Source organism: Palaemon carinicauda, chromosome 38, assembly GCF_036898095.1.
Source record: "Palaemon carinicauda isolate YSFRI2023 chromosome 38, ASM3689809v2, whole genome shotgun sequence".
In the NCBI taxonomy this organism is placed as follows: Eukaryota; Metazoa; Arthropoda; class Malacostraca; order Decapoda; family Palaemonidae; genus Palaemon; species Palaemon carinicauda.
The window spans coordinates 37817827-37827826 of record NC_090762.1 but is presented as its reverse complement, the minus strand read 5'-3'; the positions used below and the strand labels follow the sequence as shown (position 1 = coordinate 37827826).

General features: G+C 36.4%; 1 protein-coding gene across 1 annotated transcript in view; it reads left to right on the top strand.

Annotated features, from left to right (window-relative positions):
• Positions 1-10000, top strand: part of Rab7 (RAS oncogene family member Rab7) — a 54230-nt gene that overhangs the window by 211 nt on the left and 44019 nt on the right. The window lies entirely within an intron of this gene.

Below are 10000 nucleotides of genomic sequence, written 5' to 3'. Positions count from 1 at the left end.
GATTAAGGTGTGGTTCGGCAACACGGAGAGAGTGAAAGACGTAGGTTGGTGGAAGGAGTTTACGAGTCGAATCTGTGGAAGGGTAGAGGGAAATATTGAAAGTGTGTAACCTAGATGAAGATGAATATGTAGACATGAAAGGACTTCGGTATCCATAATCCGCTTGAGAATAATGGAAACAGAAATTCATGATACACATTGTTGTAAGTGTAGAAGTGTACCCTTTAACAGAAATAGATGGTAGAGGTGGGCGGGGCTATACACAGGAACTCAAAGCACAGTGAGGGTGTGATAGGGTGCTCTTCTTTAGAGCCAGGTATGCCAGAAATTCCTGTGGCCAATTATACATGAAGTGGATAGTATTTTGGAAGTTATTTGGACATGGGGTTCATAATTAATAGGACAGGTCTTGGGTAATTTTTGTAATAAATTTATTTTCTCTTTGATTAACCCATAACTTTAGAAAGAGTTTATTGGGGAAAATTGTAACTTAGCTGTCAACTTCAGAGATATCTGCCTAACATTCCCAACTTCAAACTGTGCTCAGGCTGGATAAAATTCACTGAAACACTGCTTAATAACTCATGGTGGAGCCCTATTACCCTTATGAGCGAGGGTATAGTGGCTGTATAATTCAGTTCTTAGACTGCAGACTTCTTGGGGCCGAGTTCGACTCCAGGTCCATTCTTATGGTATTGGATACATGCATTTTCTGGTGTCAAGAGATAATTCATAGGGATTGAAACTTCAAAACCCAAGACTTGTAGAGATATGGAAGGCTGAACATTTATGGTGATTACTTTGAAGGTGAAAAGAAAATTGAGTGGCGATACCTTAATGCGGTGAAAGTAATTGCATATCGTAGTAATCAGCAAAGCTTTACTAGTTGGGGCCACCCATACTAGTTTAGTGTGCTGTGATTGATCAGACTAAAATTTCCTACCATCACCAATCCACTGTCTAAAACTCATATGGGAAGTGACATGTCTGAGGCCTTTTTCCAGCAGTAGATTAGAAACTGCTGCAATTGTCGTATGTTTATGTTTATATATATATATATATATATATATATATATATATATATATATATATATATATATATATATATATATATATATATATATATATATATATATATATAATTTTGTTTGATGATAAAGTGAGTATGAGGCATTTATCATTTTTTTATGAAAGGAGAGATGCGATAAGTCAAAGAAACAACACCAGATGTGGGAACAGCATTGTAGAATAAGAGTTAAAGTCTTGAGTGCTGTGTGGAATGATTGATATAGTACTGATTGTATTTAGTGAAGAGACACTGTAAAAGGAAACTTGAATTTTACCATGTTCATGTTAATATTATTATTATTATTATTATTATTATTATTATTATTATTATTATTATTATTACTTGCTAAGCTACAACCCTAGTTGGAAAAGCAGGATGCTATAAGCCCAGGGGCTCCAACATGGAAAATAGCTCAGTGATGAAAGGAAAAAAGGAAAATAAGATATTTCAGGATGAGTAACAACATTAGATATATATATATATATATATATATATATATATATATATATATATATATATATATATATATATTATTGTGTGTATATATGTATAAATGTTGTTGTTGGTGGTGTTATTAATGTTGTTGTTGTTGTTAGTGTGTCATGAACAACACCGACCACCCTTCTTAACCTTTTGTTTCTGCCTCTGTTTCCTTCTTCTTGGTGTCTAATCATTCAATTTTCCCGCAACCCCTTTCTGCCTTTTTATCAATCTTGTTTTATTTTTATTTATTTATTTTTTTTAACTTATGTTACACTTTGGTTAGGTTGTAATAGAGATACAGTAGTCCATCGTGGTAATAATGCAGTATAATCGTACAAAGGTTGCTCATGAATGGTGACATTGCCCTAGCAAGCAGGGCAGTGCCCTAGAGACTGACCATATATAATATAATTAGCGCCTAAGCCTCCTCTCCACCCAAGCTAGGATCAGGAAGGGCCAGGCAGTGGCTGCTGATGACTCAGCAGATAGACCAATAGGCTCCCCCAAACTCCCCAACCTTAACTCACAAGGATGGTAAGGTTGCAAACACTAATGGTACTAACGAGTCTGAGCGGGACTCGAACCCCCGTCCGGCAAACACCAGACAGAGACGTTACCAATCAGGCCACAACTACCCATATGTGAAAACTTGTGATAACGTAGATGTGACTATACATATGTCTATATGATGCTGTAAATAATCACAAGCCTTGTACGCTCTGCAAGGCACAGGTTTTTCACTCTGATACAAGGTCACACTGTTATAAATTTGAAAAAAAAAAAAAAAAAAAAAAAAACGTTAAAAGTCTGGCCACATTTATTCCAAGTTTTTTTTTTTTTTTTACCGTTTTAAGAACGGTTATATCGACGTAAAAGCGTGATATTACGATCACCAACTCGTAAAATGTAATAACAAAGTATGGTAAAATTACGGTCGCCTATATTTGACTGAAATACGGCTGTGAACAGTTCATTTTTACGGAGAATTTCCGATTAAAATTACGTTTTTTTTCCTAACAGTGCAGGAAACATATTAAGTAAAGCAACTAGGAAGATCATTCCATAATTTGACGACAGAAGAAAGAAAACTTAGAAAACTATGGTATTAAAACTCACATAAGGCAAGCAAATGCTACTAGAATTAAGTGCAAGACGAAAGGAAGTCATGCAGATGGGGAAATTTTTATGTTGATATGAAGAAATACTTTGATGGCTGCTTTTCCGGTCCCATACAGCAGGGGAACCCCACTCTCGACAGGACCTCCACTGTCGTTTTACCTTGTTCGTTCAGAGTATTTAACATTTCATATCGCGTTTTGTTCGTTTACTGTTAAATCGTCACTGTCTAAAGACTCACAAAATAAGAGTAGATATAGGTATTTGGGAATATAAGTATGTTGGATGAGAGGAGAAGAAAGTTACAAAATTGGAACTAAAACGCATGGCAGTGAAACAATATCCAACTGATTTTTGTAGATTTGAAAACAAAGCCCTCAGAAGAGAATGTTGGGAGTTAAATGGCAGGACAGGATTAGAAATGAACTAACAGATTTTTCAGGTTCCATTATGCATGTTGCATAAGATTTTTCATAACTCTGACCATCCTTTACATTCAGATCTCCCTGGACAATTCTATCCTGTTCGTAATACTAGGCAGGCAGTTAATTCTAATAGCCAGGCCTTCTCCATCATAAGACTCAATACTACGCAGTACTCTAGAAGTTTTATTCCAGCTGTTACCAAGTTGTGGAATGATCTTCCTAATCGGGTTGTTGAATCAGTAGAACTTCAAAAGTTCAAAGTTGGAGCAAATGCTTTTTTGTTGACCAGGCGGACATGAGTCTTTTTATAGTTTATATATGACATATTTGTTGTTGACGTTGTTGATAGTTTATATATAATATATCTCTTTTGACATTACTTTTTTTAGAATGATTTATTGTTAATTTGTTCTCTTCAGTTATTTATTTCCTTATTTCCTTTCCTCTCTGGGCTATTTTTCCCTGTTGGAGCCCCTGGGCTTATAGCATCTTACTTTTCCAATTAGGGTTGTAGCTTGGATAGTAATAATAATAATAATAATAATAATAATAATAATAATGAGATCATGGTGAGGGGTAGATGGAGATGGTTTGGGCATGCTCATCGCACTCCCCAAAAGAGATTAGTTCAGCTGGGCTCCACAAGGCACTAGAAGACTTGGAGGACCCAGGCATACATGGCTGAGGACTATGAAGCGTGAAGTAGATGATAAATGAAGAAGCATTTGTTTAAAAGCTCAAGATAGAGACGACTGGCGAAAACTAACTGAGGCCCTTTGCTTCATTAAACATAGATGATGATAATGATTAAAAGAATGGTCCATTGTGGAAGTTTTGCGTGGCCGTTGAACACGAAAGAAATGAAATTAAACGCTTTTGAGTTGTTAATAATCTATGTGGTATTGAGAATAGAGCAGGCCATCATTATGGAGATATGGATATTTTAGAAAAATTATTGTTGGCGAAAGAATAGACGTGAGTACATTATATATATATATATATATATATATATATATATATATATATATATATATATATATATATATATATATATATATATATATATATATATATATATATACTGTATATATATATATATATTATATATATATATATATATATATATATATATATATATATATATATATATATATATAAATATATCTATAAATATATATATATGTGTGTGTGTGTGTGTGTTTTTTTTTTTTTTTTTTTTTTTTTTACTTGCTATACAGTATATGAAAGGCCTGGGACCAACTGACGGGTGTTAAGTAGCAGGAGCCTGCATGGTGAGGAGGAGGTATGCTGGTTGTTTAGTTCACTACTCTCCTGGGTGAAACGGGGTCATTTCATTCATAAAAAATACCTAAAGTATATGCTGTATTTAATTGTAGCACCTCTTTGGCCCACATTTTTGAGGCCCCTTTACCTCTAGCATCAGGGTTTTTTTTTATCTCTTATTTTGAGGTGCCTTACTTCTAGCATTTGAGGTTCTTTGACCTCTACTTTTGAGGTGCCAATCTCTAGCATTAGGGCCTTTCTTTACATCTATTTAAGGTGTTTTAACTTTAGCTTTATGACCTTTATATTTTTAGGTGCCTTTTCTCTAGCATTAGGGTCTTTTTTTTTTTACCTCTATTTTGATGTGCCTTATCTCTAGCATTAGGGGCTTTTTTACCTCTATTTTAGGTGCTTTAACTTTAGCTTTATGACCTCTATATTTTCAGGTGCTTTACTTCTAGCATTAGGGGCTTTTTGACCTCTATTTTTAGGTGCCTTATCTCTAGCACTGGGGTCTTTTTTACCTCTATTTTGAGATATCTTTATCATTAAGGGCTTTTTTACCTCTATATTTTTAGGTGCCTTATCTTTAACAAGGGGTTTTTACCCTATGGTGAAGTGCCTTATCTCTACCATTAGGGGCTTTTTTACCTCTATTTTTAGGTGCTCTAACATTAGCTTGAGGGGCTTTATTGTATCTATTTTAGGTGCTCTATCTCTAGCATTAGGGGCTTTTTAACCTCTGATTTTGAGGTGCCTTATCTCTAGCATTAGGGGCTTTTTAACCTCTGATTTTGAGGTGCCTTATCTCTAGCATTAGGGGATTTTTTACCCCTATTTTTAGCATTAGGGACTTTTTTACCTCTATTTTTAGGTGCCCTATCTCTAACATTAGGAGCTTTTTTACTCTATTATTTGGCGCCTTATCTCAAGCATAAGGGGCTTTTTGACCTCTGTTTGATGTGCCTTATCTCTAGCATTAGGATCTTTTATACCTCTGTTTTTAGAGGTGCCTTAACTTTAGCTTTAGGGGCTAATTTATAGCATTAGGGTTTTTTACCTCTATTTTTAGGAGCTTTATATATAGCATGAGGGGCTTTTTTTACCTCGATTTTGAGGTGCATTACTTGTTGCATTAGAGGCTCTTTGACCTCCCCTTTTAGGTGCCTTATTTATAGCATTATGGGCTTTTTGATCACGATTTTGAAGTGCATTACTTCTAGCACTAGAGGCTCTTTGACCTCTACTGGTGCCTTATTTATAGTATTAGGGGCGTTTTGACCTCGATTTTGAGGAGCATTACTTCTAGCATTAGAGGCTCTTTGACCTCTATTTTTAGGTGCCTTATAGCATTAGGGGCTTTTTGACCTCGGTTTTGAGGTGCATTACTTCTAGCATTAGAGGCTCTTTGACCTCTCTTTTTAGGTGGGTTATTTATTGCATTAGGGGCTTATTGACCTCGATTTTGAGGCGCATTACTTCTAAAATTAGAGGCTGTTTGACCTCTCTTTTTAGGTGCATTATTTATAGCATTATTGGCTTTGTGACCTCGATTTTAAGATGCACTTCTTTTAGCATTAGAGGCTCTTTGACCTCTCTTTTTAGGTGCCTTATTTATAGCATTAGGGGCTTTTTTACCTCGATTTTGAGGTGCATTACTTGTTGCATTAGAGGCTCTTTGACCTCCCTTTTTTAGGTGCCTTATTTATACCATTATGGGCTTTTTGACCACGATTTTGAAGTGCATTACTTCTAGCACTATAGGCTCTTTGACCTCTACTGGTGCCTTATTTATAGTATTAGGGGCGTTTTGACCTCGATTTTGAGGAGCATTACTTCTAGCATTAGAGGCTCTTTGACCTCTATTTTTAGGTGCCTAATAGCATTAGGGGCTTTTTGACCTCGGTTTTGAGGTGCATTACTTCTAGCATTAACCTCTCTTTTTAGGTGGGTTATTTATAGCATTAGGGGCTTATTGACCTCGATTTTGAGGCGCATTACTTCTAAAATTAGAGGCTGTTTGACCTCTCTTTTTAGGTGATTATTTATTGCATTAGTGGCTTTGTGACCTCGATTTTAAGATGTACTTCTTTTAGCATTAGAGGCTCTTTGACCTTGTCTTTTTAGGTGCCTTATTTATAGCATTAGGGGCTTCTTGACCTCGATTTCGAGGTGCATTACTTCTAGTATTAGGAGCTGTTTGACCTCTCTTTTTAGGTGCCTTATTTATAGCATTAGGGGTTTATTGACCTCGATTTCGAGGTGCATTACTTCTAGTATCAGGAGCTGTTTGACCTCTCTTTTTAGGTGCCTTATTTATAGCATTATGGGCTTTTTTACCTCGATTTTGAGGTGCATTTCTTCTAGTATTAGGAGCTGTTTGACCTCTCTTTTAGGTGCCTTATTTATAGCATTAGGGGTTTATTGACCTCGATTTTGAGGTGCATTCCCCCTAATATTAGGAGCTGTTTGACCTCTCTTTTTAGGTGCCTTATTTATAGCATTAGGGGCTTCTTGGACCTCGATTTTGAGGTGCATTTCTTCTAGTATTAGGAGCTGTTTGACCTCTCTTTTTAGGTGCCTTATCTATAGCATTAGGGGCTTCTTGACCTCGATTTTGAGGTGCATTACTTCTAGTATTAGGAGCTGTTTGACCTCTCTTTTTAGGTGCCTTATTTATAGCATTAGGGGCTTCTTGACCTCGATTTTGAGGTGCATTACTTCTAGTATTAAGAGCTGTTTGGCCTCTCTTTTTAGGTGCCTTATTTATAGCATTAGGGGCTTCTTGACCTCGATTTTGAGGTGCATTACTTCTATTATTAGGAGCTGTTTGACCTCTCTTTTTAGGTGCCTTATTTATAGCATTAGGGGCTTCTTGACCTCGATTTTGAGGTGCATTACTTCTAGTATTAGGAGCTGTTTGACCTCTCTTTTTAGGTGCCTTATTTATAGCATTAGGGGCTTCTTGACCTCGATTTTGAGGTGCATTACTTCTAGTATTAGGAGCTCTTTGACCTCTCTTTTTAGGTGCCTTATTTATAGCATTAGGGGCTTCTTGACCTCGATTTTGAGGTGCATTACTTCTAGTATTAGGAGCTGTTTGACCTCTCTTTTTAGGTGCCTTATTTATAGCATTAGGGGCTTCTTGACCTCGATTTTGAGGTGCTTTCCTTCTAGTATTAGGAGCTGTTTGACCTCCCTTTTTAGGTGCCTTATTTATAGAATTAGGGGCTTCTTGACCTCGATTTTGAGGTGCATTACTTCTAGTATTAGGAGCTGTTTGACCTCTCTTTTTAGGTGGCTTATTTATAGCATTATGGGCTTCTTGACCTCGGTTTTGAGATGCATTTCTTTTAGCATTAGAGGCTCCTTGACCTCTCTTTTTAGTTGGCTTATTTATAGCATTAGGGGCTTTTTTACCTCGATTTTGAGGTGCATTCCTTCTAGTATTAGGAGCTGTTTGACCTCTCTTTTTAGGGGCCTTATTTATAGAATTAGGGGCTTCTTGACCTCGATTTTGAGGTGCATTACTTCTAGTATTAGGAGCTGTTTGACCTCTCTTTTTAGGTGGCTTATTTATAGCATTATGGGCTTCTTTACCTCGATTTTGAGATGCATTTCTTTTAGCATTAGAGGCTCCTTGACCTCTCTTTTTAGGTGCCTTATTTATAGCATTAGGGGCTTCTTGACCTCGATTTTGAGGTGCATTACTTCTAGTATTAGGAGCTCTTTGACCTCTCTTTTTAGGTGCCTTATTTATAGCATTAGGGTTTTTTTTACCTCTATTTTTATCTGCCCTATTTCTAGCGTTAAGGGTTTTTACCTCTAGTTTGAGGTGCCTTATTTCTCACATTAGGTGCCTTTTTACCTTTATTTCAAGGTGATTTACCTCTTGCATTAAAGGCTATTTTACGTGTTCGTTTAAAGGTTCTTCTTTGCTGTTCTCTTCTGTTTATTCTAGTTTTCAAGATCTTTAGTTTTTCTGTTTTCTTTGATATTTCATCTTCCACTTTCCTTAATTCGTCAATTTCCTTCGAGATATCATCGTATTCTTTCTTAGTTCGTCAGTTTCCTTCTAGATTTCAAGAGAGATTTCAGTGCCGTGTGTCCTCAGTTCGTCAGATTCCTCAGAGAAATCGATGGCATTCATGTCTATGTCCATCGGAGCGATGGTTAGAGACAGGAATGCAATAAATTTTCTCCGCATATGTCATCACGCTAAAGTAAATGACGATCTGGATATCTCCTTTCTTCAATGTCGAATTTTGGGACTATCCTGTTAAAGAACCACACATAGCTCACCATTTAGTTGAATCATTCTATCTCCGTCCTTATTTCCAATATTCTCCAATTATAGGAGATCGTTGCAAAAGCCCAAGCAAAGGATCATTCAAGGCGCGTACATTATGTTCTTCAAAGCTCGACAACTTCTGCAGCAACCACAAAAACCAACTGTAGATGAAGGTTTTCCGAAGAGCCTCATGTCGATCCTGTAGTTGTAATACACAATTCTCACGGTCAGCTCCCTGTTCCAAAAATAGCCTTCAACTATATTCACTGCGTTGCATGCTTAGTTTGAAAAAAAACCAGGTCTTCAGAAGTCATTTGAAGCTTGGGGTGGAGCCATTCAGAACTACTCCGGGAAGATTCTGTTCTGGAGTCATTCAGAACTCTATGCTAAGTCTACGGCTATTTCTTCTGAAGGCATTTGGAAATCCGGGAAAGTTTTCTTCCAAAGCTGTTCGGAGATTCTTTTGTAGGCTCATTCAGATGTCCATGCTAAGTCTACGGCTATGTCTTCTGAAGCCTTTTGAAGATCCCGGAAAATTTTCTTCAGGTGCCATTCAGGGAGCTCTTGGAAGAATCTTTTCTAGAGTCATCCAAAACTCCATGCTAAGTCTACGGCTGTTTCTTCTGAAGGCATTTGGAAATCCGGGAAAATTTTCTTCCGAAGCCTTTCAGAGATTCTGTTCTAGGGTCATTCAGAACTCCATGCTAAGTCTATGGCCATTTCTTCGGAGATCCGTGAAGATTTTCTTCCGTAGCCGTATAGGACTCGCGAAAAAACTCTTCTTTCGTTTCAATAAATCCTAGTAACTCATCATCATCATCGTCATCATTATCACCAACATAATAATAATAATAATAATAATAATAATAATAATAATAATAATAATAATAATAATAATAATAATAATAATAATAACAATAATAATAATAATAATAATAATAATAAAGTACATGATTTGATTTATGGATTTGAGTCTGAAAGTTCTGAAGTCGTCCAACGCTCGGATTTGCAATTTGAAGGAAAAGTTAAGAGACTGAATAGGAAGAGGAAAAGATAGTTAATACTATAATTCATTACTTTTATTATTAAGTAACGCCTGCAGCGCACTCGGTGATCGAACTTGGGCGAAGGGTAATCGACGTTTTCAGCAAACCGCATTGAAATAACCGAAGGCTTCGACTTATTTTTTCAGGTTTGGGATTTAAAACAACCCATTTCCGGTACGAATCGATATCAGAGCCGTTCGAAACAGAAAATATGCCTTTAAAAAACGCATTTCACGAGTGTTTTTTTGAAGAATTCATTTTAGATAACCAATTATGATGTAATATT